Source organism: Macrobrachium rosenbergii, chromosome 40 (assembly GCF_040412425.1).
Source record: "Macrobrachium rosenbergii isolate ZJJX-2024 chromosome 40, ASM4041242v1, whole genome shotgun sequence".
In the NCBI taxonomy this organism is placed as follows: domain Eukaryota; kingdom Metazoa; phylum Arthropoda; class Malacostraca; order Decapoda; family Palaemonidae; genus Macrobrachium; species Macrobrachium rosenbergii.
In genome coordinates, this window is record NC_089780.1 from 28,151,907 (window position 1) to 28,175,254 (window position 23,348).

Consider the following 23,348-nt stretch of genomic DNA (forward strand, 5'->3'; position numbering starts at 1 on the left):
CTCTAGGAAACCCAACCACGTCGACTTCCTTCCATCAGGGGAGGTTTTGCTGATTCCTCACCCTACCTTCCTGGCCAAAAATGAAGATCCGCAGCATAGGTGGTCGCCTTGGAAAATTCTTCCTCTGCCTCTAGACCTGTCCCTGTGTCCAGTTCATACTTTGAGGGCTTATTTAGACAGGTCCTCTCACATCTCTTCTGGGCCTCTCTTTATCAGGGAAGGAGGGGGTAATCTCTCTATGTCTGCTATTAGACAACAGATCCTTTACTTTATCAAGCAGGCTAACCCTGACTCAGTCCCAAAAGTTCATGATATTAGAGCTGTGGCCACCTCCATTAATTACTTTCATTACATGAATTTCACGGATCTTACCAGGTACACCGGTTGGAAGTCACCCTTGGTTTTCAAACGTCACTATTTGAAATCCTTAGAAGCTCTTAAATTCTCAGCAGTCGCAGCAGGGAACGTTGTCCCTCCCTCTGGTTCCCTTTCTGATTCCTAGTCATTTCCTCCTCCACTGCCTCAGTTATCCCCTTACGGTCATTTCAGTCAGGCTTGCCTTGACTTCTCACCTGGCTGTGTTATCCATGTATTTGTCTAAATGACACATTTAAGTTATAAGGTTTTCAATATTGTATAGTTATTTTGTTTATGTACATTTTCACATTGTCATGTTAATTTTAAGCTAACATCAGTTTCTTTTGTACATTATTGTTATTGTTACTAGTGATTAAAAGTTTCTTTTGGACCTTCGGTCTTCTGTTCCCCTTTAGAATTTTTATCTTTTAGTTTAAGAATTATGTTTATTTTTCTGTTAATTTTTCATCGGCTGACACGGGACCCGATCCAGAAAAGGGATTTTGACGAAGGAAAAATCTATTTCTGGAGAGGGGACCGTGTCACCCGATGACCCACCCCCATCATGTGTCATGTCCCTCCCATGGTAAACATCATTCTAGTGGGGTGTTGCTTTCATGGAATGCGGCTAGCAGTGTTTTGTGTGCTGTCCACGGGTGGTACATGGGTTTGTAACGGCACCTCCCTGTGGGACTTTTGACCTTGGGATCTCTATAGGATAAGGTTCCGTGTTTTTGTAGTTCACCCTTTTCCATACACGACTCCATCTGATGGAGTTCGCTCTGGGGGTAGTAACTCCAGCATTTCATTTAGCTTTCTCTGGTATCTAGCAACGGAATTACCTAGAAAGAAGTGCTGAATGGACTTTTTCATCGGGTGACACGGTCCCCTCTCCAGAAATAGATTTTTCCTTCGTCAAAATCCCTTTTCTAATGCAGTCCTAATCCAGGATTGCCTTTTGCTGAGGAGACATCATGATTGTTCAAACATTTTTGCCAAAACATCCATCTTTAGGTTCTAGCAGTAGTCCTGTATTAACTGACAAACCTACCTTCACATAAAGACCTTTTGTTAGTTTGTTCTATGGTAGTCCCTCTATCTTACTTCATTGTACATATAATAACCTTTTCTGTTCTCTTGAACTTTTGCTGGTATCATTTGCTCTACGTTCATACTGGTGAGAGATGTAAAATAATCATATGTCACGTTCACTGTAGTATGAAATTACTGATGTGGGTTGGAAATTTTGTATGGTGTTGCCACAGTCTCATTGAATGGTATTCAAAAAATGAAGTGATTTTATTGTCCCAGTCTGCCTTGTTCTTGTACAAACTGGCTGAGTGATTGATGTATATGCACAATAAAGCAGACTGGAGCAAATTGATGTAGCATTTGAATGATAGCTTTTGTTAATGAACCTTGTAACAGAAGGAGCCTAGTGTAGGCTCCATATGTTACAAGGTTCATTAACAAAAGCTATCATTCAAATGCTACATCAATTTGCTCCAGTCTGCTTTATTATGCATACACATCAACCACTCAGCTAGTTTGTACAAGAACAAGGCAGACTGGGACAACAAGAAAATTACTTCATTGAGGAGTTTACAACTTAAATTGTAAGAGGAAGCAAAGTGCATGAATATTTGCTCAGTGATTTTATTAACCATAATATTGATGCAAAAGACAATGTATAAAAAAACATGATGCAATTTGGATTGTGTATGGAGGCAGGTGCAGATTGGTCAACCACTTGGAGGTAGTAGGGGATCCCAGCACCTATTTTCCACTCATTCTCATTCTCCCTCTGCATTCCTTAGCAGCTTTCAGTTTATCCTTTTCTTCCCCTCAGTGCTTCTCTCACCTAATCTGTTTCAACCATTTTCTTCCAGGTACGGTATTCAGCTCCATACTCTTGCTCTGAAATATTACTCTACTTAGTACAGTATTGTTTTATAAATTAAAGGGTCTAGAAGGAATATGATGCTTTAGAGTAACCTCTGAATACTTTTTCCAAGTAAGTTTTTGTCCATACACAGTGATTCCTCATCATGTTCCCAAAAATAATAGTTAACCAAGGTTAGCTTTGTGCGTGTCAAAGCCTATCAATTTCTTTCATTTTCTTTTGATTTGGTTACTTTAGCATACACACTTTCACATGATTACTTATCCTCTTTACCCTGTGGAGTTTTTAGTTTACTCAAATGCATGTCTCAAAATTATATATTATTTGATATATACTGCATGAAAAATAACCACAACTTGAAATGCACCTGAATGTGCATGTCAGTGCTAAATGTAATATAGTATTGTGAGGTCCTGACCAGTTGCCGGGAACCTCAGGGCATCCTTGCTTTCAAACAAAAATCTACATGATGCCCCGAGCACTCCTAAGAAACACAGATATCCAGCACTCCTGATTTAAACAGTCTTTTATGCATTTTTCAGAAGCTACTTTGTCACTGTTAGAACTGTAATTACTAACGTATGTCAGATGCTGCAAGCTTTTCAACCATATGTATTTGAAATCTCTTCGTAATTTGTATAATACATATATAGAATTGTTCACTATTTTTCAAGTGTGAGCAAACACATCTGACTGTACATAGATGTCGCCTGTTTTTCCCAAATGTCAAATGCTACTTTCTGCTCACAAGAGTTCTTGACCTGTCACAGATTTTGTATAAAAAAAATTACATCTTGACTCTGTACCTTACTTGCTACCTCGTATACTGGTGACCCTGAAGATGACTGACACCGCCAGAGCAGCAAGCACTGCCTACTGCATATCACAACCCACAGGCCTGGTTCTTCAGAGTGGAGACCATCTTCAGGTCTAAGATCATCTCAGCCTCATCCCGCAAAGCCGATGCTGTCCTTGAGTTCCTGCTAGTCAATGTTTTCAAACATTGCAGAATGGCTCGCCAACCAACAGACCACCCTCACTTAAGAAGCGCTGAAGGCCCAACAAAGTTTCATCCTTCAGCATGCTGCCTGCCCTCAGAGCTAGAAAATTCCTAGATAACGTAGGGGCAGTAACAGGAGACCAATGGCCGTCACACGTCTACAAGCAATTACAATGGCTAGATACGATCCCCGACAACGATGGCTGACCAGAAACTACGTTGGACCTTGTGAGAGAGGTACTACTCACAAAATTACCCTGCCAAACAGTTGTGGCCATCCCCAACCCATCAACCATGGACCTCGACAATTTCCAGAAGACAGTCAACGCTGTCCACCTGGGCAACAAGTTGACTCGGCCTACACAACCACCTGTAGCTGCACAGCCACAGCAGCAGACTGATGCAGAGATGGACAGCGATCCAGAGGGCCCCACTGCCCCCATAAACTGCTACCAGAGTCCTAGGTGGAAAAGCAACCCCAAATACAAGCCCAAAACAAGAATGTCCATAGGGCATTTGTTTCTGCCACTGGAGGTTCAGGAATGACGCCCAAAAATGTGAAAATGACTGCTGCATGTAAATAACAAGCAAAGGGGTCGCAAAAGTGACCCAACAAACCAAACGTCTGTGTGGGCAGACCTGTTGCCACATAAGAGAAACTGCGCCTGCTTTTCTTTTGTCTTTCTTCCAGGTACACAATGTGTTTTCATCACGGATGAAACATCGAATACAGGGTTCCTGGTCAACACCAATGCGAGTCGTTTGTGCCAACCTACCCGCACCAACGCCTCAATCCAACAACACCCAGCACTCTACAGGTGTCCAATGCCAGTGGAACCCTGCTGAATTTGTCATTTGGAAGCAGTACAACTGGCCGTTCATCACAGCAGACATAACCGTTGCACTTTATGTAGCAGACTTCCTAAAAGCCCACAGTATGCTGGCAGATGTACCGAAAAAGCAGCTGATCACATGACCCGCCCCCACAGCCCCAATCACTTCGATTTCATCAGAGATAAGTCGCCTTCTACAGGAGCTCCGGGAGGTATTCAAGGACAACCTGACCAAACCCGAAAAGCACCATATAATCACCAAAGGTCCCCAGTTTCAGACATTTGGCCCCAGAAAAATTTGTCCATGCCAAACAAGCTTTCCAGGACATGGAACGAACAGGAATACGCCAAAAAGCCTCCAGTCCCTGGGCATGTAAACTCCATATGGTACCAAAACCTGACGGCACATGGCGACCCAACATCAAGACAGTACCTGACAGGTACTCACAACCGAACATTGCCAACATAACAAACCAGATGGAGGGCACCAAAATATTCATGAAGACCTACTGAAGGGGTAGTATACTTCCAAGTCCTGGTTGCAAAGGAAGATAGAAAAAATTACCATAATCACCCCCTTTGGCACACCCCTTCAACTACAGCTGCTTCAACCTTCAGGACTCGGGTGCGACCTGCCTACATCTGATGGACGAAATCCTTGGCAACCTACCCTTCTACAAGGATGACATACTGATATTCAGCCCAACATCAAACAGCACAAGAAAGATGTTAGACAGGTCCTGCAAATATTCAAAGAAAACTGATTCATAGTCTGAAAGGACAAATGTGAATGGGCACAAGCAGTACTGTAGTGGAACTCCTAGGCCACCAAATAAGCCCTGAAGGTGTCAAGCCCCTCCCGACGGAGGTCCAACCGACTTCCCAAAGCCAACAACAATCAAAGCAGTCCAAGAATTTGCGGGAATGATTAACTATCACAACCATTTCATACAGGAATGAATAACTATTACAACCATTTCATAGGCAATCTTGCTGAAATGTCCCTAATGCTTGAAAGGAAAACCTAAAAAATTATATTAGTGTGAAAAACAAGCTAAAGCCTTCAAGCTAGCCAAAAAAAGCAATCACCTCTGCTGCCACACTAATCTTTCCTTTACCCCATAGATCCCTCACCCTAATGATGGACATGAGTAGCACAGCAATGGGTACAGTACTCAAACGACACAAATATGATGGTCATCGCCCATTGGCATTCTTCAATAAGAAGTTGTTGCCAGCAGAACAAAAGTACTCCATGTTCAACCGAGAGTTGCTGGCAGTCACAGAGCCCTATGCCACTTTTGACACATACTAGAAGGAAGACAATTCTTGGTGCTGATGGACCACCAACTGTTGGTACACACCTTCACCAAAAGTGGAGGTGGGTGGTCAGCAAGACAGCAGCGTCACCTATTGTTTATAGCCAAACACTCCTGCACCATCAGATACTTAGAGGGCTCTTCTAACAATGTGGCAGATGCCCTTTTCCCGATACTCCATCAACACCGTCCAGATCAGGATATCATATCCTGAAATGGCATTGGCTCAGAAGGATGATGACCTACTGCGACTTCGGAGGGAGAACCCCGCCCTTACATGGAGTGACTTACCAATCAATGATGGAGAGACAACCATCGCCTGTGAGACGAGTACTGTACCAGATGCCCTCACCCATACCTACCATTAGGGTTGAGAAAGAAAGCCTTCAACCTCACTTACAACCTGTCCCACCCATCAGGCAGATCCACTGCCCGAACCCTGTCGGAGCACTACATCTGGTGAGGAATGAAGGTGAACAACAAAAAATGGGCAAGAGAATGCCTCCTAAACATAAAAAATAACTAGGCTCACAGAAACGGGGATAGGAGAGTTTGTAAAGTCACCACATCGGCGCCAGGATAGTGTTTCGGCGGCGCCATTAATTAAGTCTCTGCTGAGCTTGTTTTCTTTGGTGACTTCCCATTTTCTTCAAGCTCAATTAGTCACGCCTAAAACGTGCCAGGTCACGCATTTTAATCATTTTTACTTTATGCGTATTTATACAAATGTCACACATTGTGTATCACATGTTTCTTCATTCACAGGCATCAAGACTGTATCCATATTGTAGCTCTGTATGTTTTGTATTGTAATTTGTACTCGTTCACTGCATATTATTGTTTATTGTTTCGACCTCAGGTCACAGTCAATTCCATTGTCTCTCGCGGCCCGGCGTCAGTCGGCCGCAATATAAGCTGCCTGGATCTGTAATAAAGTAGCAGTAACTTTTACCTGCTTGTTTCTTTGACACCTTACAGTGGTGACCCCCGGAGTATCCCGGAGCCATTAGCGGACTCACACGGCGACTTAGTCTTGGCTCCAGGATTTCTCCAAAACGCTCTTAGCGGCCTAAACACGGCGCTGTAACCAGCGTTTGAGCGTGCTGACTCGTCGGCGTACCCCACCAGCGCCACTAGCGGAACCACACGGCGCACGAAAGTGCGTGACTGACGCAAGTACCCAACTCCAGTAAGGGGTCAAAGGAGCGAGCATGGACGCGGATATCCCCTCCTTCATGCAGTTAAACGTGGACCCCGCGGACTCGGAGGTTTACCTACCTCCCATCACACCCGCGCCTGCCCCCGCATCGAGGCCCTCCCGCAACTCCACACCAGCGCCCCGAACACACGACGGCCGGGCAACACAATCGCGGGCCGCCCTCACCGTAAAGCTGCCGGCCGTTTACGCAGGGGAACCCATCGATGTGGCTGCGCAGGGTGGAGAGCCACTTCAGAATCGTGGACCTGACGGACGAAATCCTACAGGCCGACACAGTGCTCAACGCCCTTCCGGAGGACGTGTACAGAAAACTCATCTCGCGAAAGTACCAAACACACACCCTCACATACAGCACCACAAAAAGTTCCTCCTCGAAGCTTGCTCCTGCCCATCGCCGAGCGGGCCGCCCGTGCTATCGACCTTGCCATAAACCCACGCCACGACCTCAATTCAAGAGATGCTTGGGGCATGGTCGTAGATCTCCTGTCACTACCAGACTTGGGTGGCACAAAGAAGCGGCAGGAGATAAGCTTCACACGGGAAATCTACATTCGCCAACTCCTCCCGGAGGTACGCAACCAGATCGCTCACCCCTACACCATGCCTGTCGAGGACCTCATAGAGACAGCGCAACACCTCACAGACTCCGTCAAGGCTTCACAGCGGCTAAAACCGGCCACACAGCCGGTCAGCTCTGTCCAGCCTGAAGAGGACGTAGAGCAGCCCGTCAACGCCATCGCCAACAGACGTCCACCGAACCACAGCAGATGGAGGTCCCCGGCTTCTGTCGCTACCACAAGTGGTTCGGAAAGGACACCCGAAACTGCCTGCCACCCTGCTCGTTCATTCGCCCGTTCAAAAACGGGGTGGCGGCGGCCAGCAGGACAGGCCGCCATGGCAGCCGAAGAACCCAGGGCCTCAAAACAGTAGGTTTTTACGTCCGCGACACCGTCTCCGGCAGGATGATGCTGGTCGACACAGGGGCCTTTAAATCGGTCTTCCCAGCATCCAGAGAGGACCGCAACCAGACACCAGACCCGGCCGCTTTCCTGACGGCCGCCAACGGAACCCCCATCCTCTCCTACGGCACCAGGCTCCTGTCGATCTCCATCCTTGGCCAGAGTTACTCCTGGGACTTCATCGTCGCGGACGTAGGAACCCCACTCCTGGGGCCGATTTTCTGGCGCACTTTGGCCTGCTAGTCGACGTGGGCGCAAAGCGCCTCCTCGATACCGACTCCTGCCGGTCTCTCCCATTAACGGCGGGACCCAGACCCACCATCAGCGCCGTCGCCCCCCACCAGTATGCACACCTACTGTCGGAGTTCCCTGAGATATTTAAGCCTGAGCTTCGCCAAGTCCCCGGGGCCCCAGCCAAGCACGGCATATACCACCATATAGTGACTAAAGGGCCCCCGACACATGCGAAGTTCCGCAGGCTTCCCCTCAGCGCCTTCAGGAGGCGAAAAAGCATTCGCGGAAATGGAACAGATGGGCATCTGCAGGAAAGCCTCCAGTCCATGGGCCTCCCCCTCCACATGGTGCAGAAACCGGACGGCTCCTGGAGACCCTGCGGCGACTACAGGCGGCTCAACATTGCAACAGAGCCCGACCACTACCCTCTACCCAACATGCAAGACCTCACGGCCTCCTTTCACGGGGCCAAAATATTCACTAAATTGGACCTTCTTAAATCTTATTTCCAGGTACCTGTTGTGCCAGAGGACATACCAAAGACAGCCATCATCACGCCCTTCGGGTCCTATGTGTTCGCCTTCTCCACCTTCGGGCTGAGGAACGCCGGGGCCACCTTCCAGCGGCTCATGGACAGCATCCTGGGGGACCTAAAATTCTGCGTCTGCTACGTCGACGACATTCTCATATTTTCCAGGTCTCACAGCGAACACCAGAGACACATCAAAGCAGTCCTCCAGCGCCTCCAAGAGAACGGCCTCGTCGTCCGTTTCGACAAGTGTACCTTCGGCGTCCAGAAAGCAGAATTCCTGGGTCACGAGGTGTCTCCGACAGGCGTCCGCCCTCTTACATCGAAAGTAGCAGCCGTAGCCAAGTTCCCGACACCCACCTCCATCAAGGCCGTCCAGGAGTTCCTTGGGATGGTAAACTTCTACAGGCGGTTCATCCCCGGGATCGCGCACACCACGGCCCCCCTGACGGCAGTCCTAAAAGGCCAACCGAAGTCCCTGTCTTGGGGACCCAGCCAGCAGCAGGCCTTTTCCTTGACGAAGGCCGCCCTCACCAAGGCAACCGCCTTGGCACACCAGGATCCCAAGGCCCCCCTCCAGCTGACGACAGACGCCAGTAACGTCGCCTGCGGTGCTGTTCTGGAGCAAATCATCAACGGCGCCCCCCAGCCCATCGCCTTCTTCAGCAAGAAGTTCAGTCCCGCAGAGACCCGCTACAGCACCTTCGACAGGGAACTCTGCGCGATGTACCGCGCAGTTCGGCACTTCAAGTTCCTCCTGGAGGGGACGCCCTTCACAATCTTCACAGACCACCAGCCACTGGTTCACGCCTTCACGAAGCAGGGGACGCATGGGTCTTCCAGACAGCAGCGCCACCTCTCAGCCATGGCCGAATTTACCTGTTCCGTCAGGTACCTCCCGGCAAGAAAAATCCCGTAGCAGACGCCCTCTCCAGAGTCGAGTTGAACGCAGTGCAGCTTGGTGTAGATTACCAGGACCTTGCCAGAGAACAGGCCGCTGACCCAGAAACCCCAGCATACCGCACCGCCATCACATCCCCTCAGGTGGCGGACGTGACCCCTCGCCCGAAGGCCCCAGCCTGCTCTGTGACATCAGCACAGGTCAGCCCCGCCCCCTTTGGTTCCAGCCTCACGCCGCCAGGTATTCGACATAATTCATGGCCTCTCACACCCCTCCGGCAGGACCACGGCCAAACTGCTTTCAAAAAAGTTCGTCTGGCACGGGTGCAAAAGGACGCCACGGCCTGGGCAAAACAGTGCCTGCAGTGCCAGACCAGTAAGGTGGGTCGTCACACGCAGTCGGGGTAGGTGAGTTCCCACAGCCAGGGCGCCGCTTCGCCACATCCACATCGACGTCGTCGGGCCCCTTCCCCATCAGGCGGATCCAGATACCTCCTGACGGTGGTAGACCGTTCGACGAGGTGGCCCAAAGCCACACCCATGCAAGAAGCCACCGCCAGCGCGTGCGCCGAGGCCCTGCTCTCCAGTTGGGTTAGCCGCTTCGGCATCCCGGACCACATCACAACCGACAGGGGCCCCGCTTTCCTCTCCGAGTTGTGGTCTGCCCTGGCTCAACTGCTGGGAACCACGCACCACACCACCACGGTTCCACAGGTCCCTAAAGTCATCCCTCATGGCCCGCTGCACCGCCGAGGACTGGAAACATCAGCTGCCGTGGGTCCTCCTCGGGTTGAGGACCGCCCCAGAGCCGACGGCACCCCATCCGCAGCTGAACAAACCTATGGGGGACCCTCGTGGTGCCGGGAGAGCTTGTGACGGATGAACGCCACTCCCCATCACTGCAGAGGCTCCGCGACGTGGCGGCAAGTTCGCCCCTTGCAGGCGCTCATACATCGACAAAGCAACCACCTTCATGCCGCCACAGCTGTCATCCGCCACCCACGTCTTCGTCAGAGTCGACGCCGTCCGTCCACCACTAACTAAGCCCTACAGGGGACCCTTCCGCGTGCTGGAACGAAACAGCAAGGCGTTCCAGCTGGCACTCCCAGGCAAGGACGACTGGGTCTCCATAGACCGGTTAAAGCCCGCCTTCCTGTCGGAGAGTCCCGGCAGCGACGCAGCACCCCTTCCGCCCCAACCGCACTCCAGCACGCCCTCACCCCCGCAGGCGTGGGCCGCCCCAGGAAGGGACCGCCCAACCAGCAGCCTCACAGGCGGGAGGCCCTCCGTTATCTTCAAGGAGCCGTGGCACCTTCAGCGTCCCAGCAGATACAGGGATTAGTCAGACGACGCGTCCCTCGTCTTGGGGGGGGAGTATTTGTAAAGTCACCACATCGGCGCCAGGATAGTGTTTCGGCGGCGCCATTAATTAAGTCTCCGCTGAGCTTGTTTTCTTTGGTGACTTCCCATTTTCTTCAAGCTCAATTAGTCACGCCTAAAACGTGCCAGGTCACGCATTTTAATCATTTTTACTTTATGCGTATTTATACAAATGTCACACATTGTGTATCACATGTTTCTTCATTCACAGGCATCAAGACTGTATCCATATTGTAGCTCTGTATGTTTTGTATTGTAATTTGTACTCGTTCACTGCATATTATTGTTTATTGTTTCGACCTCAGGTCACAGTCAATTCCATTGTCTCTCGCGGCCCGGCGTCAGTCGGCCGCAATATAAGCTGCCTGGATCTGTAATAAAGTAGCAGTAACTTTTACCTGCTCGTTTCTTTGACACCTTACAAGTTCCAGACAACACAGTGACGACTGGTCCACATTCATGTCTTGGGACCCCTGCTCCCCTCCGAGGGGTAGTACCTCTTCATGATGATCAATAGGAACACCAGATGGCCAGAAGCAATACCAATAAGACGGCAGAAAGCAGTGTGTGAGAGCACTAATAGGCAGGGTCAGCAGGCATTGCAATATACAACTAGTGACAGAGGAGCCAAGTTCACCTCCGCCTTACGGAGCTCCCTTGTCGCCAGCCTCAGGATGATACTCATTCACACAACAGCATACAACCCAGAAGTGAACAGCATGGTGGAGCGGCTGCACCACTACCTTGGCACTCACTGCCAGATGTCAAGGCGGGAGTTGGAGAAAGGAATTACTGTGGGTCTTTCTGGGACTGAGAACAGCCCCACATGCAGCATTCAATGCATCACTGGCAGAAGCACTATGGGCAAGCATTGACAACACTGGCGGACATTTTTCAAAACCCAACAGAGCCCACAACTCTTCCAGATGTCCATAGCACACTGGAAAAGATCATGCTGGAGAGAACATACAACTAGCAAGAAAAGAATACTCCCCAATGACCTTGAAAAAGCAAAATATGCATTCATAAGAATAAAAGTATGCAAGCCCCATCTCCCCAGCCTACTTGGGACCACATTCCATACTGCAAATGAGAAAGTGTATCAGCTGATGGATGGGAGGATCACCTGGGTCTCCACCGACAGATTAAAACCAGCCTACATCCCTGACAGCAACCTACACCCCCAAGGCCTACTTTTGGGGTGGGGGGAGTACTGTGAGGCCCCAACCAGTCTCCAAGACCTTCAGGGCACCCTCGCTTCCAAGAAACAGATCCAGCACTCCTGATTCAAGTGATATTTTACACATTTTCCAGAAGCTACTTTACAGAACTGTCATTACTAACTTATGTCACACACTTCCTAATTTGTCTATAGAATTGTTCACCATTTTTCAGGTGTAAGAAAACATATCTGACCTGTATATAGCTGTTGCTTGTTTTTCCCTAATGTCAAATACAGTACTGTACTACTTTTCCACTTGCAAGAGTTCTTGACCTGTCAGGGATTTTGTGTCAATAAATTAGAATACCTTGACTAAGCCTCTGACTCGTTACCTTGTAAGAGTATATTATCTTAAATATCATACCCATTTCTTGAAGGAACATGGAAATGCTGTTTCCAAGACTAACTATGATTTTTTCTGATAAAGAGAAAAAGAAAACCCAACCAAGGCCCACCTATACTCGTTTTTTTTCCATCTGTCAACCTGCCTGTGGTGTTCACACATGGTAACACTGCATCCCGGGCTTTAAATAGTTACGCTGTGTGTAAGTTTTAGGTAAATAAAAGGATATCTGGATGTACATCTGCAACTGAAAAGTGTTTTAATAATTTAGTGTATGTGAATTACACCGTTAATATTCAAAATAGGATATTGTTATTACTGTTAAATGTAAGCTGCCTTTTCAGGTTGGTGAATGGAACAGCCAGACGCGGGAAAATGGCTTCTCTTGCTGTTCACTATGGCAAGATGTCAACTTTATTGGACCGTACCTACTCTGCTACTAAGCTACGTGTTACTTCATTACACGTAAGTATATCAGTATATACTTTATAAAAGTGCGTTTTAGCCAGATACGATATGATGTAACTTGGTTTAGCATCTGTTTAATGGAATTTGTGGAAATGTTATTTTTGCATTGACCGTATTTAGAAAGGAGTAAGCTCTGGTTGTACTGCTTCTTTACTTCAAGCTGTCACCTTATTCGCTATAGTCACTGGCATCAATATCATTGCTGTTATTATAGTGGATTCACTTAAGCTGGAACCCCAAGAGTGGTGCAAGAATCTTGATTAACGAATTAGGGGGGAGGTGGGTGGAGTGTGTTGTTCTGTCTCCCTCTCTCCCGGGACGTAATACAATTTATTCACACAAATCACTTGATTGATAAAATATCTGTTCACTTTATTTTTATGAGGAAGTATTTGTTTTTCATCATTCTTTCTCGAGACCGTTTTTCAGCCAAGAATATTAGGGTGGTAATCATACAATGCTGACAATATCTTTATGAGAAGCAGAGTTATAAGGAAAAACAATTAAGGATTTTTTTACATAAAAGTGTCTGCTGCCACTACATGATTCTATGGTAATGACTCATTTCTTGTAGTTGACTGAAATTTGTAGCTACTCCTTTTATTTAACATTACAATTATGTTAAAAAGACGTATCACTGCTAGGCTACATGTTATTAATAAATGAATATGTAAACAAATGTAAGGCTCCTTTGATTAAGGGATTACCACCCTAATAGTCTTGGCTGGAAAATTGTGTCATGAATGAATGATGAAAAACGAATACTTCCCTATAAAAATGAAGTGGCGAACAGATGTTTTATCAATTGAGTGATATGCGTGAGTAAGTTGCATTACGGTCCTGGAGGGGAGGGAGGGAAAGAGGGGGGTGGAACAGCACACTGCACCCGGCTCTCTAACTCCCTCCATATATCAAGATGCAACATATTCATATTCATACAAATCCATCATTTCCTCTTCTATATCAATTTTTATCTAAAATCTGAAAGCACCATTGTATTCAGGAAAATTTTAAGTACAAGAACAAATGTTTTATTCTGAATTTGATCTCATAATCCTCAAAAAAATACACGTACATACACAAAACACACACACACACAGGAGAGAGATTTTATATATATATATATATACATATATTTCAGGAATGTGGGCCAGATGAAGTTGATGCTGATGATGATTTCGACGAACTACTCACTCACTGCCTCTCCTAAAAGGAAAACCCCCAGAACATCTCCACATAAATACAGCAGTCAAGCACGCAACATCATCATGAATGTCCACGACTTTTTTGTTAAAGAAGGTTCCTGTATGACAGCTATAGACATCATAAAGAAGACTGCAGTAGCAACTGTGGTGTGTGTGTGTACTATCAGACGAATAAAGGCAGAAATGAATGCATCACCAGATGGAGTAATAGCATCACCACCTGCAACTGCACGACCTCTCACTGTCCTGGGTCAAGTGGACGACTTTGATAAAGATTCCATTTGCAGGGAGTTGCTGGCCTTTTATGAGCGCGGAGAACTGCCAACTTTGGAGAAATTATTAGTCGTGGTGAAGAAACCTCCTGTTGCTTTTAAAGGATCCTGCTCCTCTTTATACAAGTTAGTGAGACTGATGGGTTTTAAGTACAAGAAAGTGGAAAGAAGCCAAAAATCCTGATGGAGAGGGCTGACATAGTGGCTGCTCGTCAAAAGTACCTAAGGGAGATGAAGAAAAATAGACAGTTGTGACCCCTGAGTGGAAATATACTTGGATGAAACATGGGTCAACCAGAATGTGTGTTGAAAGGTGCTGGACAGATAAAGAGGGCTCACCTGGACCAAAATTAAAATCAGGACAAGGAGCCAGATTTATAATAGTTCATGCAGGAAGTCAAAAGGGGTTTGTTCCAGGTGCTTTGCTTTTGTTCAGGTCCAAAAAATGGCGCTAAAGGAGATTATCACGACTCAATGGACCATTAACGATTTACGGAATGATTTGAAAATCAACTGCTTCCAAATATTCCTCCAAATTCACTGATTATTATGGACACTGCACCGTACCAGCAATAGAAAAAATCAAATAACTGAATGGATGCAAAATAATGAAGTCCCATGTGATCCTTCTCTTGAGGAAAAGTGAACTACTCCAACTCTGTAAGAGATACCAGCAAAAACAGCAGTACGAAATAGTTGAGTTAGCTAATCATCGTGGACACAAAGTGCTACGGCTTCCACCTTACCACTGTCTGTTCAGCCCCATTGAGCTCATATGGCTTCAGGTAAAGGCAAAAGTGAAGAGGAACAACTCAAATGCAAACCAAAATATGAAAATTGTTGAAGACATTACGAGGGAGGCAATTAACAATTTAAGTTCTGAATAATGGAAAAAATGCATACATCACACCATGAAGATAGAAGAAGAATATAGAAAAAATGACAGAGCAGTTGAACATTTAATTGAAAACTTTATTATCATTACAATAAGATGAAAGTACTGAGGAAGAGAATGAATGAATGTTGTAATATATGAGAGAGAGAGAGAGAGAGAGAGAGAAAACATGTGTGTGATAAAAGGGATAAAGCAAGTTTTTCATAGGCTGCATGGGATTGGTTGTTTGGTTATACAGTATAAACAGTAATATATATAGTAGGCAGGAAAGAATGTAATAGGACATCATAATAAATTTTAATCTATGAGATAATTTATAGAACAATCACCCTATGAACATTTTTTTGGGGTATCATGAAAGTATGAATGATTACTTTTGATGTACAAGCTTATTTTTATTTTTTTAAATAAACAACATTTTATATTTTAAATTTTCTATTCCTCTTCATATTGAGATAAACTTCTTATGCATGTGCATGAGAGAGAGAGAGGGGAGGGGGATAACAATAAAATAACAATTTAATTATGGTTAAGAAAAAGATGAAAACCTTAATTAATTCATCAGTTCATTAGGGTAATTTTCTTAGCTAGACAACAATAATAAAAGGATTTTGACAAAGGAAAAATCTGTTTCTGGGGAGGGGCCCGTGTCACCCGGTGAAAAAGTCCATTCAGCACTTATTTCTAGGTAATTCCGTTGCTAGATACCAGAGAAAAGCTAAATGTAAAGCTGGGGTTACTACCCCAGAGCGAGCTCAAGAAATGGAGTCGTGTATGGTAAAGGGTGAGATTGTCACAATCACAGGACCCTGCCCTATAAAGATTCCCAATGTCAAAAGTCCCAACGAGAGAGGTGCCGATACAAGCCCATGCACTACTCATGGACTGTACACAAGGCAACACTAGCCGCATTCCATGTTAGCACCCACCCCTCTAGAATGATGTTTACCATGGGAGGGAGAGAATGAAAAACAGGGGTGGGTCACCGGGTGACACGGGGGCCTCCCAGAAATAGATTTTTCCTTTGTCAAAATCTTTTTCTGGATTCCCGTGTCTGGTGAAATAATAACAGAGAAATAAATATCATTCTTATAGTATTAAAGACAATGAACTGCTTGTAAGGGAATAACTTAGGCAGTGAAGGGAAAGTGACCAAGAATCAGGGACAACGTTCTTGCCGCCACCTAGGGAATTTAAGAGCTGCTAAAGATTTCAAATAGAGACGTTGAAAACTAGGGGAGAATTCCACCCTGAACATTTGGTAAGGTCCTCGAAATTCATGTAATGAAAATAATGTAAGTGGCCACTGGTCTAATATCATGAGCATTGAATTGACCCTGAAAAGGCTTGTATTAAGAAAATATAAAACTTGCTGCCTAATAGCAGACACAATGACAGTTTTTTTTTTTTTTCTAATAAAGAGAGGGCCTGACAAAATTGTGAGGTCCTGTCTAAATAAGCCTGTAGGGAATAAACTGGGCACAGAGACAGACCTTGTGAAAGGGGAGTACTTTCCAAGGTGACCACCGAAAATGAGGACCTTCAACTTTAGCTAGAAAGTTAGGGTGAGGAATTCGCAACACTACCCCTGATGGGGGAAACCAAAATGGTTGGTTCCGCTAGACAGGGCAGACAGTACAGGAATACTAGCACTAGAAGCTAAGCTGATTAAAATTAGGGTCTTCCCCAACAAGGAAAGGTAAGAACAAGATGATTGTTGGTTACCGAAGCTAACTCTGATACATTACTCAAAGACCAGGAAACTGAATGTGGACGGAGTACTGGTCTCAGACGAACACAGGCCTTAGGGTTGAAAGTTAAGGGCCTGTGAGCCTGATTTAAACAAAACAATTTCCTCGGGGCCGATGCGGCTGCATCATTACTGTAGCTTCAAAAACTATGTGAAGAGTGCTAGTTACTTAACTGCAGAACCATACTGCAGCAGAGTAGAATCCCTTGTCTGATTCTAGGAAGACAGTAATAACAGGACCAATACCAGTTTCTTCCTAAACTGTAAATTTCACAAAAACCACAAAGCCAGGGTACCAGAACTTTGAGGAGGCTGACACAGGCTGAGCTTATACCACTTGGCAGTTTGGGCGTAGAACTGGAGCACGAAGGTTTCAACCCCAGAAGGAGTGGAAACCAGCTGGCTTCCAGCCCGTTGGGAGTTACTAGACCTACTTTGAATGTTCTGAACTTGTGAAGGACTTGAATAACAGGTTCACCGGGGAGCAGATAAACTAACTTCCACCCGTTCAAACCTAATGACACTGTGTCCGTGGAGAGAGCTAGAGGGTCCAGGTTGGGGGGCCACACAACAAGATAGTTTGTGGCTGAATTGGGTTGCAAACAGACCTACTCCAGGTCCGGAAATAGATCACAAAACTACCTGAATGACGATCCGTCTAAGGACTATTCCGACACCAGGGGAGGCCCTGGATAGGGAAAAAGTAGTGACCTTTTGGACCCCTACGAGAAGGGTGGCAGACAGATGCCACTTGTGTCTGTTGGTTATGGAGAAGAATGAACCATAACCTGAATTGATTCAATTCGAGCCCAAAACCACTTGTTTACATGGCGCACTACTGCTGTTTTGTTCAGAACCAGCCATAAATGAATCCTCCTGGGAGGAAGAAGTTTCCCAAGGGCAGGAAGACTGCCACAGCCCCCAAAGCATTGATATGGAACTGCCGGAACACGTGGCCGACTAAGTTCCATGTACATCATGGAGCCAAAGATATCCATCCCACCCGCTCAGAGAGGTGATGGTGTGGAATACTGAGGCCGGAGGGGGAAGCTGAAGAGGAACTGACTTCGATAAGCTCTTGACTGTTGCACAAGGTCGGAGGCCCTTGTTCAAATAGGAGGAATCAGGGAGACACGTCCCTGACTCCGCTATACCCCGTTTATAAACTCCAGCTTTGACTTCAGAAGGAGAACCGTCACTGAAGCAAACTGAAGAGAGCCCAAGACCTATTCTTGGGCACGGCGAGAGGTACGCTTGTGTTGATGAAATGCGTGGTTGCCCTTGCTATCTCTTTCCACTTCCACTGGATTCACAACCACTGAAGGCTACCCTCCGGAATCAGGCGGTATCCCTTCCTGTGTACTTGAAAGCCCAGAGACTCTAGAAAACCGATTATAATGACCGGCCGGCAATTCTCGACGCTGGATGCCTAAATGAGCCAGGCGACTAGATATGCAGCTAGCATAACCTTCTAATACCGGAGCTGTTGAACTACGGTATCGTTCAAACTGGCAAAGATTCTGGGGCTGCATTGAGGAGGGCATGATCCTGAAGGGGAACCCTGTTCCCGAGCCTGAATCCCAAGAAGGAAGAGAACCTTCCTGCAACTAAGACGTGATAGGAAGTGTCGGAAAGGTCTATAGAGGTGGTTACGGCTCCACGGTGCAGTAGGATCCGAACCTACAAGACTGTAAGCAACCGAGACTTGTCGCATTGAATGAGGAATATAAACGGGACAAGTCTGGAAATATTTTCCAGTGGAAGGGAACTTCTTTGGCAGACTGAAAAAGTCTGCCTGACAAGTGCCATTCTTAATGCCAGTTTCCTTAACAGACCTTTCACAAAAACTTCCAGATCCCTGGCCGGAGGGCTGACAGAACCGGATTGGGGAGGGGACAAACAGTCCAGCTCCACCCCAGGCCTTTGATAACTATACTCTAGGCCCAGGGACTGAAGTTCCACTGGCCCCGAAAGCGGTACAGCCTCCCGCCCACCTGAGAAATACCACTTGGAGAGGAGCAGGATGCTTCCCTGCCCCTGTGATAACCCCGAGGTTCAGTGCCTCTGGCAGAATGCCTAGTGAAAATTCTTTCCTTGGGTTTTCGTATGAAGCAATGAAAACCCCGGCGAAGACATAGGGGAGGCGGAGACATATGGGGGAGCCACTAGGGGCTGATGTGATGGCTGAACCAGCACACATCGAGGTGGAGGCTGGGAGTGAGAGGCTGACGGATGTCCAGGGGCAGGAACCTGAAGAGCCTGCACCACTGCCTGAGCAGGGGGGCGCTTGAACTACATGAACTTTTTGCCGGACTTGGGATAGGGCCCGGCAAGTTCAGATTGTTTCCGCTTGTAGGGTAGACCCCAACGAGAACGGAGGCTCTGATTAACATTAGTAGCCCCGGACAGACCGTAACAACGCCCACCTGGGGAAAAGATTAATTCCCCAGGTGAAACTGTTCATAAGCCTTTTCGGCTCAAGGCGTAACGTGGCTGCCGAAAGATGTTTTCAGCTGTCCATCCAGACTGTGATGAAATTAAACAGGTCCTGCAGAAAACCTGACAAGAGGGATTTTATCAGGACCCGAAACAATGAACCACCATTATATACCACAGACATTGTTTCCGTTAAAGTCAAAGAGTTCCAGGACCTGGCAAGCCTGTCCTTACACCTTGTTTCAGCTTCCAGGAATCAACTCCGGAAGCTTAGGGAGCTGTACGCTGAATAAATTAGAAGCGTATTCCGTGGTTAGAAGGATCACTGTGAACGTATCTGTGGGATCTGCCTCCCGGAGATGTGTCAGTGGTTTACTTCCGAAATAAGCCTGTTAATAAGAGGGGCTACATTCGGAGCACAAGGGGTAGAAGCAGGTCTCTCAAAGAGAACACAGTAAAGACCCCTTTAGCTGGCGTGAGCTTGAAATTCTCCGCCTGCCACTCCGTTACAATTCTCAACAGAGACGACTGTGCCCAGTCCCTAGGGAAGATGAGGGTTTCCTTAGGGATCTTGTCAGATAGATACCATGCTCTTCTGCCAGTTTGGCAAAACCCGGATAAGGGGATACCAGACCGGAAGGGAAGAAATGCAATTCCGCCAACCTCCGTGTGCCCACACTCTTGATAGACGGGTACCTTCATGCTGGGAAGCATAGAGGGTTAGGCGCCAAAGGTTCCCCAGACCAAAGGGGAAAAGGGGTGGAGGTGTCCGGAACAGAGTAGAGTTCCGGAACGGAGCAGGATTTTGCAGGTGATCCGCTGTTAATGAATCCTGAGATTAATTCCTTTGGGATTTAAACTCCTGGGAAAGGGAAAGCACGGACCCATGAGGCAGATAGTTGATTAGATAGTTTTGATAGTTGTCAATGACCCTCATGTCGAGCTCCTTATAAGGAGACCCGTAAAAGAGTCTGCAACAAAGGAAGGAGGGGGTAACCGCCTTACCCTGCTTGGGCCGTGTCCCTTTCCAGAAGACGAGGCCTAACTCGTAGACGGCACCAGACTAGATATCCGTGACGTCCTCGAGGGGGCCCCAGAGCGGGTCTTCTGGGTTTTAAAAAGGTCTTTCTTTGACTGATTTCACCTTAGGGACGGTAGACCAGGAACCGTCCAAAAGGGATGAGGATCAAACGAATCCCCGAAAGGAAAAAAGCAAAAGAAGGAAGAGAGCTTGTCTCAATTAAAAAAGTTCGTCTCACTTATTCCCGAGCTAAGCGGAAAAGGTTTCTCACTTATTCCCGCACCTACTTATCGCTCCGGGACGATGTTCACAGGTTCGGGAACGAGACTGAAGGCCGCAACGTCTTTAGTAAACCCTCCGAAAATAGCTAATTTATTTTAAGAAGACCGGGTCATCTCTTGGACCCCGGTAGTCAAAGGGGCAGCAACTTCTTCAGCAACTGACGTTGAGATCTGGGCGCCGGGGAAAGGAACATTACAAATGTCCACCGAAAGGACATAGGAATTTCCCGCCTCACGAAAATCGCCCGGAAGCTGCTGACCCGGACTAGAGGGCGTGAAGCGAAGAGTTACGAGACTTGCGGCCGGCCTCCAGGAGGGGGGAAAATTAGGACCCCAAACACCGGAGGAGCAACTATTAATAAGTTACATGAGACGGAGTTTGGTGGAGGAAAACCGATAGGTGTATACGAAACCTACCGATTCATCAAGAATCTTGCCCGGAGAGAGCTCAAACACCGAAGGAGCGACTATTAATAAGCCATATGAGGCGGAGTTTGGCGGAGGTAAAACCGATAGGTGTATATGAAACCTACGGATTCAACAAGTAGCCTGCTCAGAGAGAGCATAGCGTACATCACAACCATCCGGGTGCCAAACTATTAATTCTCTGACACAAACCGCGCACCGGAATGGGAACTACAGACTCCGTGACCGCTGGCTTGTTGCAGGATAGCGGAGCATTCCTGCACTAAACAAAACCAGCTGAAAGCGTATGAGATATGAGTATGCTGGAACGGATGCCGGAGCAGAGTACCGTAGCAGCGACTTTAGCCTAGTCAGACCATGAAAACTCCCGGAGTAAACCGGAGAGAAAACCGGACTAACAGTTCAAATCTCATAGACACAAAAACAGAGTCAACGGAAACATTCCGGAGCGACCATGTTTAAATATATGTGACGGATACAAATATAGTGGGAAGGTTATGAACTGTTCGGAAGTGGGCGCACTCAGTGATAGCGGTGGGGGGGATAAACACCGACCGCTAAACACTATAACCGCCAGAGCGGTAAGCAAGGAGAGCGCCCAACAAGATAATGAAACACCGAACAGGTAGTTAGCAAAATGGAGGGGGAACGCCGAAAGTAAATAAAACAGAAGACAGTAGTTAGGTGGAAAACGCTAACTGGCCTCGTATGAGATCCCAACAGCGAGGTGCAGACTGGCACCACGAAGGGAAACAGTCGATGTAAAAGGAAGGGGAGGGAAGGATAGGCCAGGAGGTTTGTAACCCAAAGTAGCGACCAGGGGTGGGACAGCACTCCCCGGGCGCCCAGAGATCCTCATACGTTCCCTCGCTATGTGAGCTGTGTTGCACGACAAGAGCGAGAGAAAAGGGGAGGAAGGGCAAAAACCTCTACGGCCAGGAGAGCAAAGAAAGGTAAATGGAGTGTGAACAGGAGTGGGGAGAGCACTCCCGGTCACCTCTAGGTCCAGGTGGGGTGCCAACCGATAAGGTTAGACACTCAACACCAAGGGACAAACCAATCAATGCAGAGGGAGGGGATATAGGCTACAGCACAAAATAAGGATAAAATGCTCTCAAGCCTTGGTAAGTTAACAAACCTTGAAAACGAACCAAGGGGAGAGAGAGAGCAAAGGGATTGGAATGGGGAAGAAGGGGTTTCTCGATACAATAAAATATAGTTGGTAAGCAACCCAAAGAAGGATTGAACTAGGATAGGCTACGGAGGTAAACCCTCGCTATTCCAGCTTAACCTATCATGAACATCAGCCTAAGTGAAAAGCCGAAACAGGGAGAGGGTGGACGTAGGCTATATACCCAAGCCAAAACCAAACAAAGGGAAGCACCAGACATAAAACTCATACGTACAGATCGAGATCGCCCCCTCCCCAACGTTTTTTCCCCGAAGGGAAAAAAGGCTATAGCCTAACCCTAGGCTAACCTAACTGAGGCGATGCAAAGGAAGGAAGCCTAGGAGAGGGATAAAGGCTAACTAACCAACCCAAAATAAATATATAATAAATATATAACATAACAGAAAATTACTAAAAGATACATGTAGGAGGATAGGCAGTCCCAACACGACATGAACGTGAAGGGAAATGGCCAACCTCCAGTTATGAAAATATCCAAAATAATCAACAAAATTCAAAAGCATCCGAGCACAAGGTCAAACGTAAAGAGAATAATCTTAAATGTACTAATGAAAATCATGTTCCTATAAGCTTAGAGAAGTGAGAGTCTAAATTAAGGCAAAATAAAGCCATAATAATAAGCGAATAGGCCCGAGGGGGAACCACGTAGCCTAAACAGCAGGACTGCACTTGACCAGCAAGGGAACACAAAATTCACAAAATTTACTAAATTGCAAAAACAAAGCAAAAAACGTAACAATACTAATGAAAATAAGATTCCTAGAAGCTAAGAGAAGTGAGGGACAAAATTAAGGCATAATAAAGCCATGACAATAATCGAATAGGCCCAAGGGGGAAGCTCGTAGCCTAAACGCCAAACTACACTTCTCGTAATAAATGGGCACAGAACAAACATAAAAATAATCAAACCCACTTAAACAGGAATCACAAATTGGGAATATATCCCAAACAAGAAAAATTACTAATAAATTACACAAAACAAACATGCTGACCCAAGACCAAGAGGTCAAGAGACGCAGAGAGAGGAGATCGAGACAGGCGTTATAAATTCCTTTAATTATTAAACTAAAGGAAAATAAGGAGCCTCAATTGCCTAAAAACAACAAAACACTGGTACTCAAGATTTTGAAGAAAGAGGATGCCATAAAAAAGGATGCCATAATAGCGCAACAAACGCACAAAATAAGGAGCACAACGAAATTAC

General features: G+C 46.8%; 2 long non-coding RNA genes across 3 annotated transcripts in view; one reads left to right on the forward strand and one right to left on the reverse strand.

Annotated features, from left to right (window-relative positions):
- Positions 1-15,460, forward strand: part of LOC136826296 (uncharacterized) — a 236,496-nt gene extending 221,036 nt beyond the window's left edge. For both annotated transcript variants that reach the window (XR_010849584.1, XR_010849583.1), the window contains exons 4-5: positions 12,543-12,663; positions 13,808-15,460. This is a non-coding gene — a long non-coding RNA (uncharacterized lncRNA). The remainder of the gene's footprint in view (positions 1-12,542; positions 12,664-13,807) is intronic.
- Positions 2,137-23,348, reverse strand: part of LOC136826297 (uncharacterized) — a 55,244-nt gene continuing 34,032 nt past the window's right edge. Inside the window, exon 3 of the long non-coding RNA XR_010849585.1 lies at positions 2,137-2,274. This is a non-coding gene — a long non-coding RNA (uncharacterized lncRNA). The remainder of the gene's footprint in view (positions 2,275-23,348) is intronic.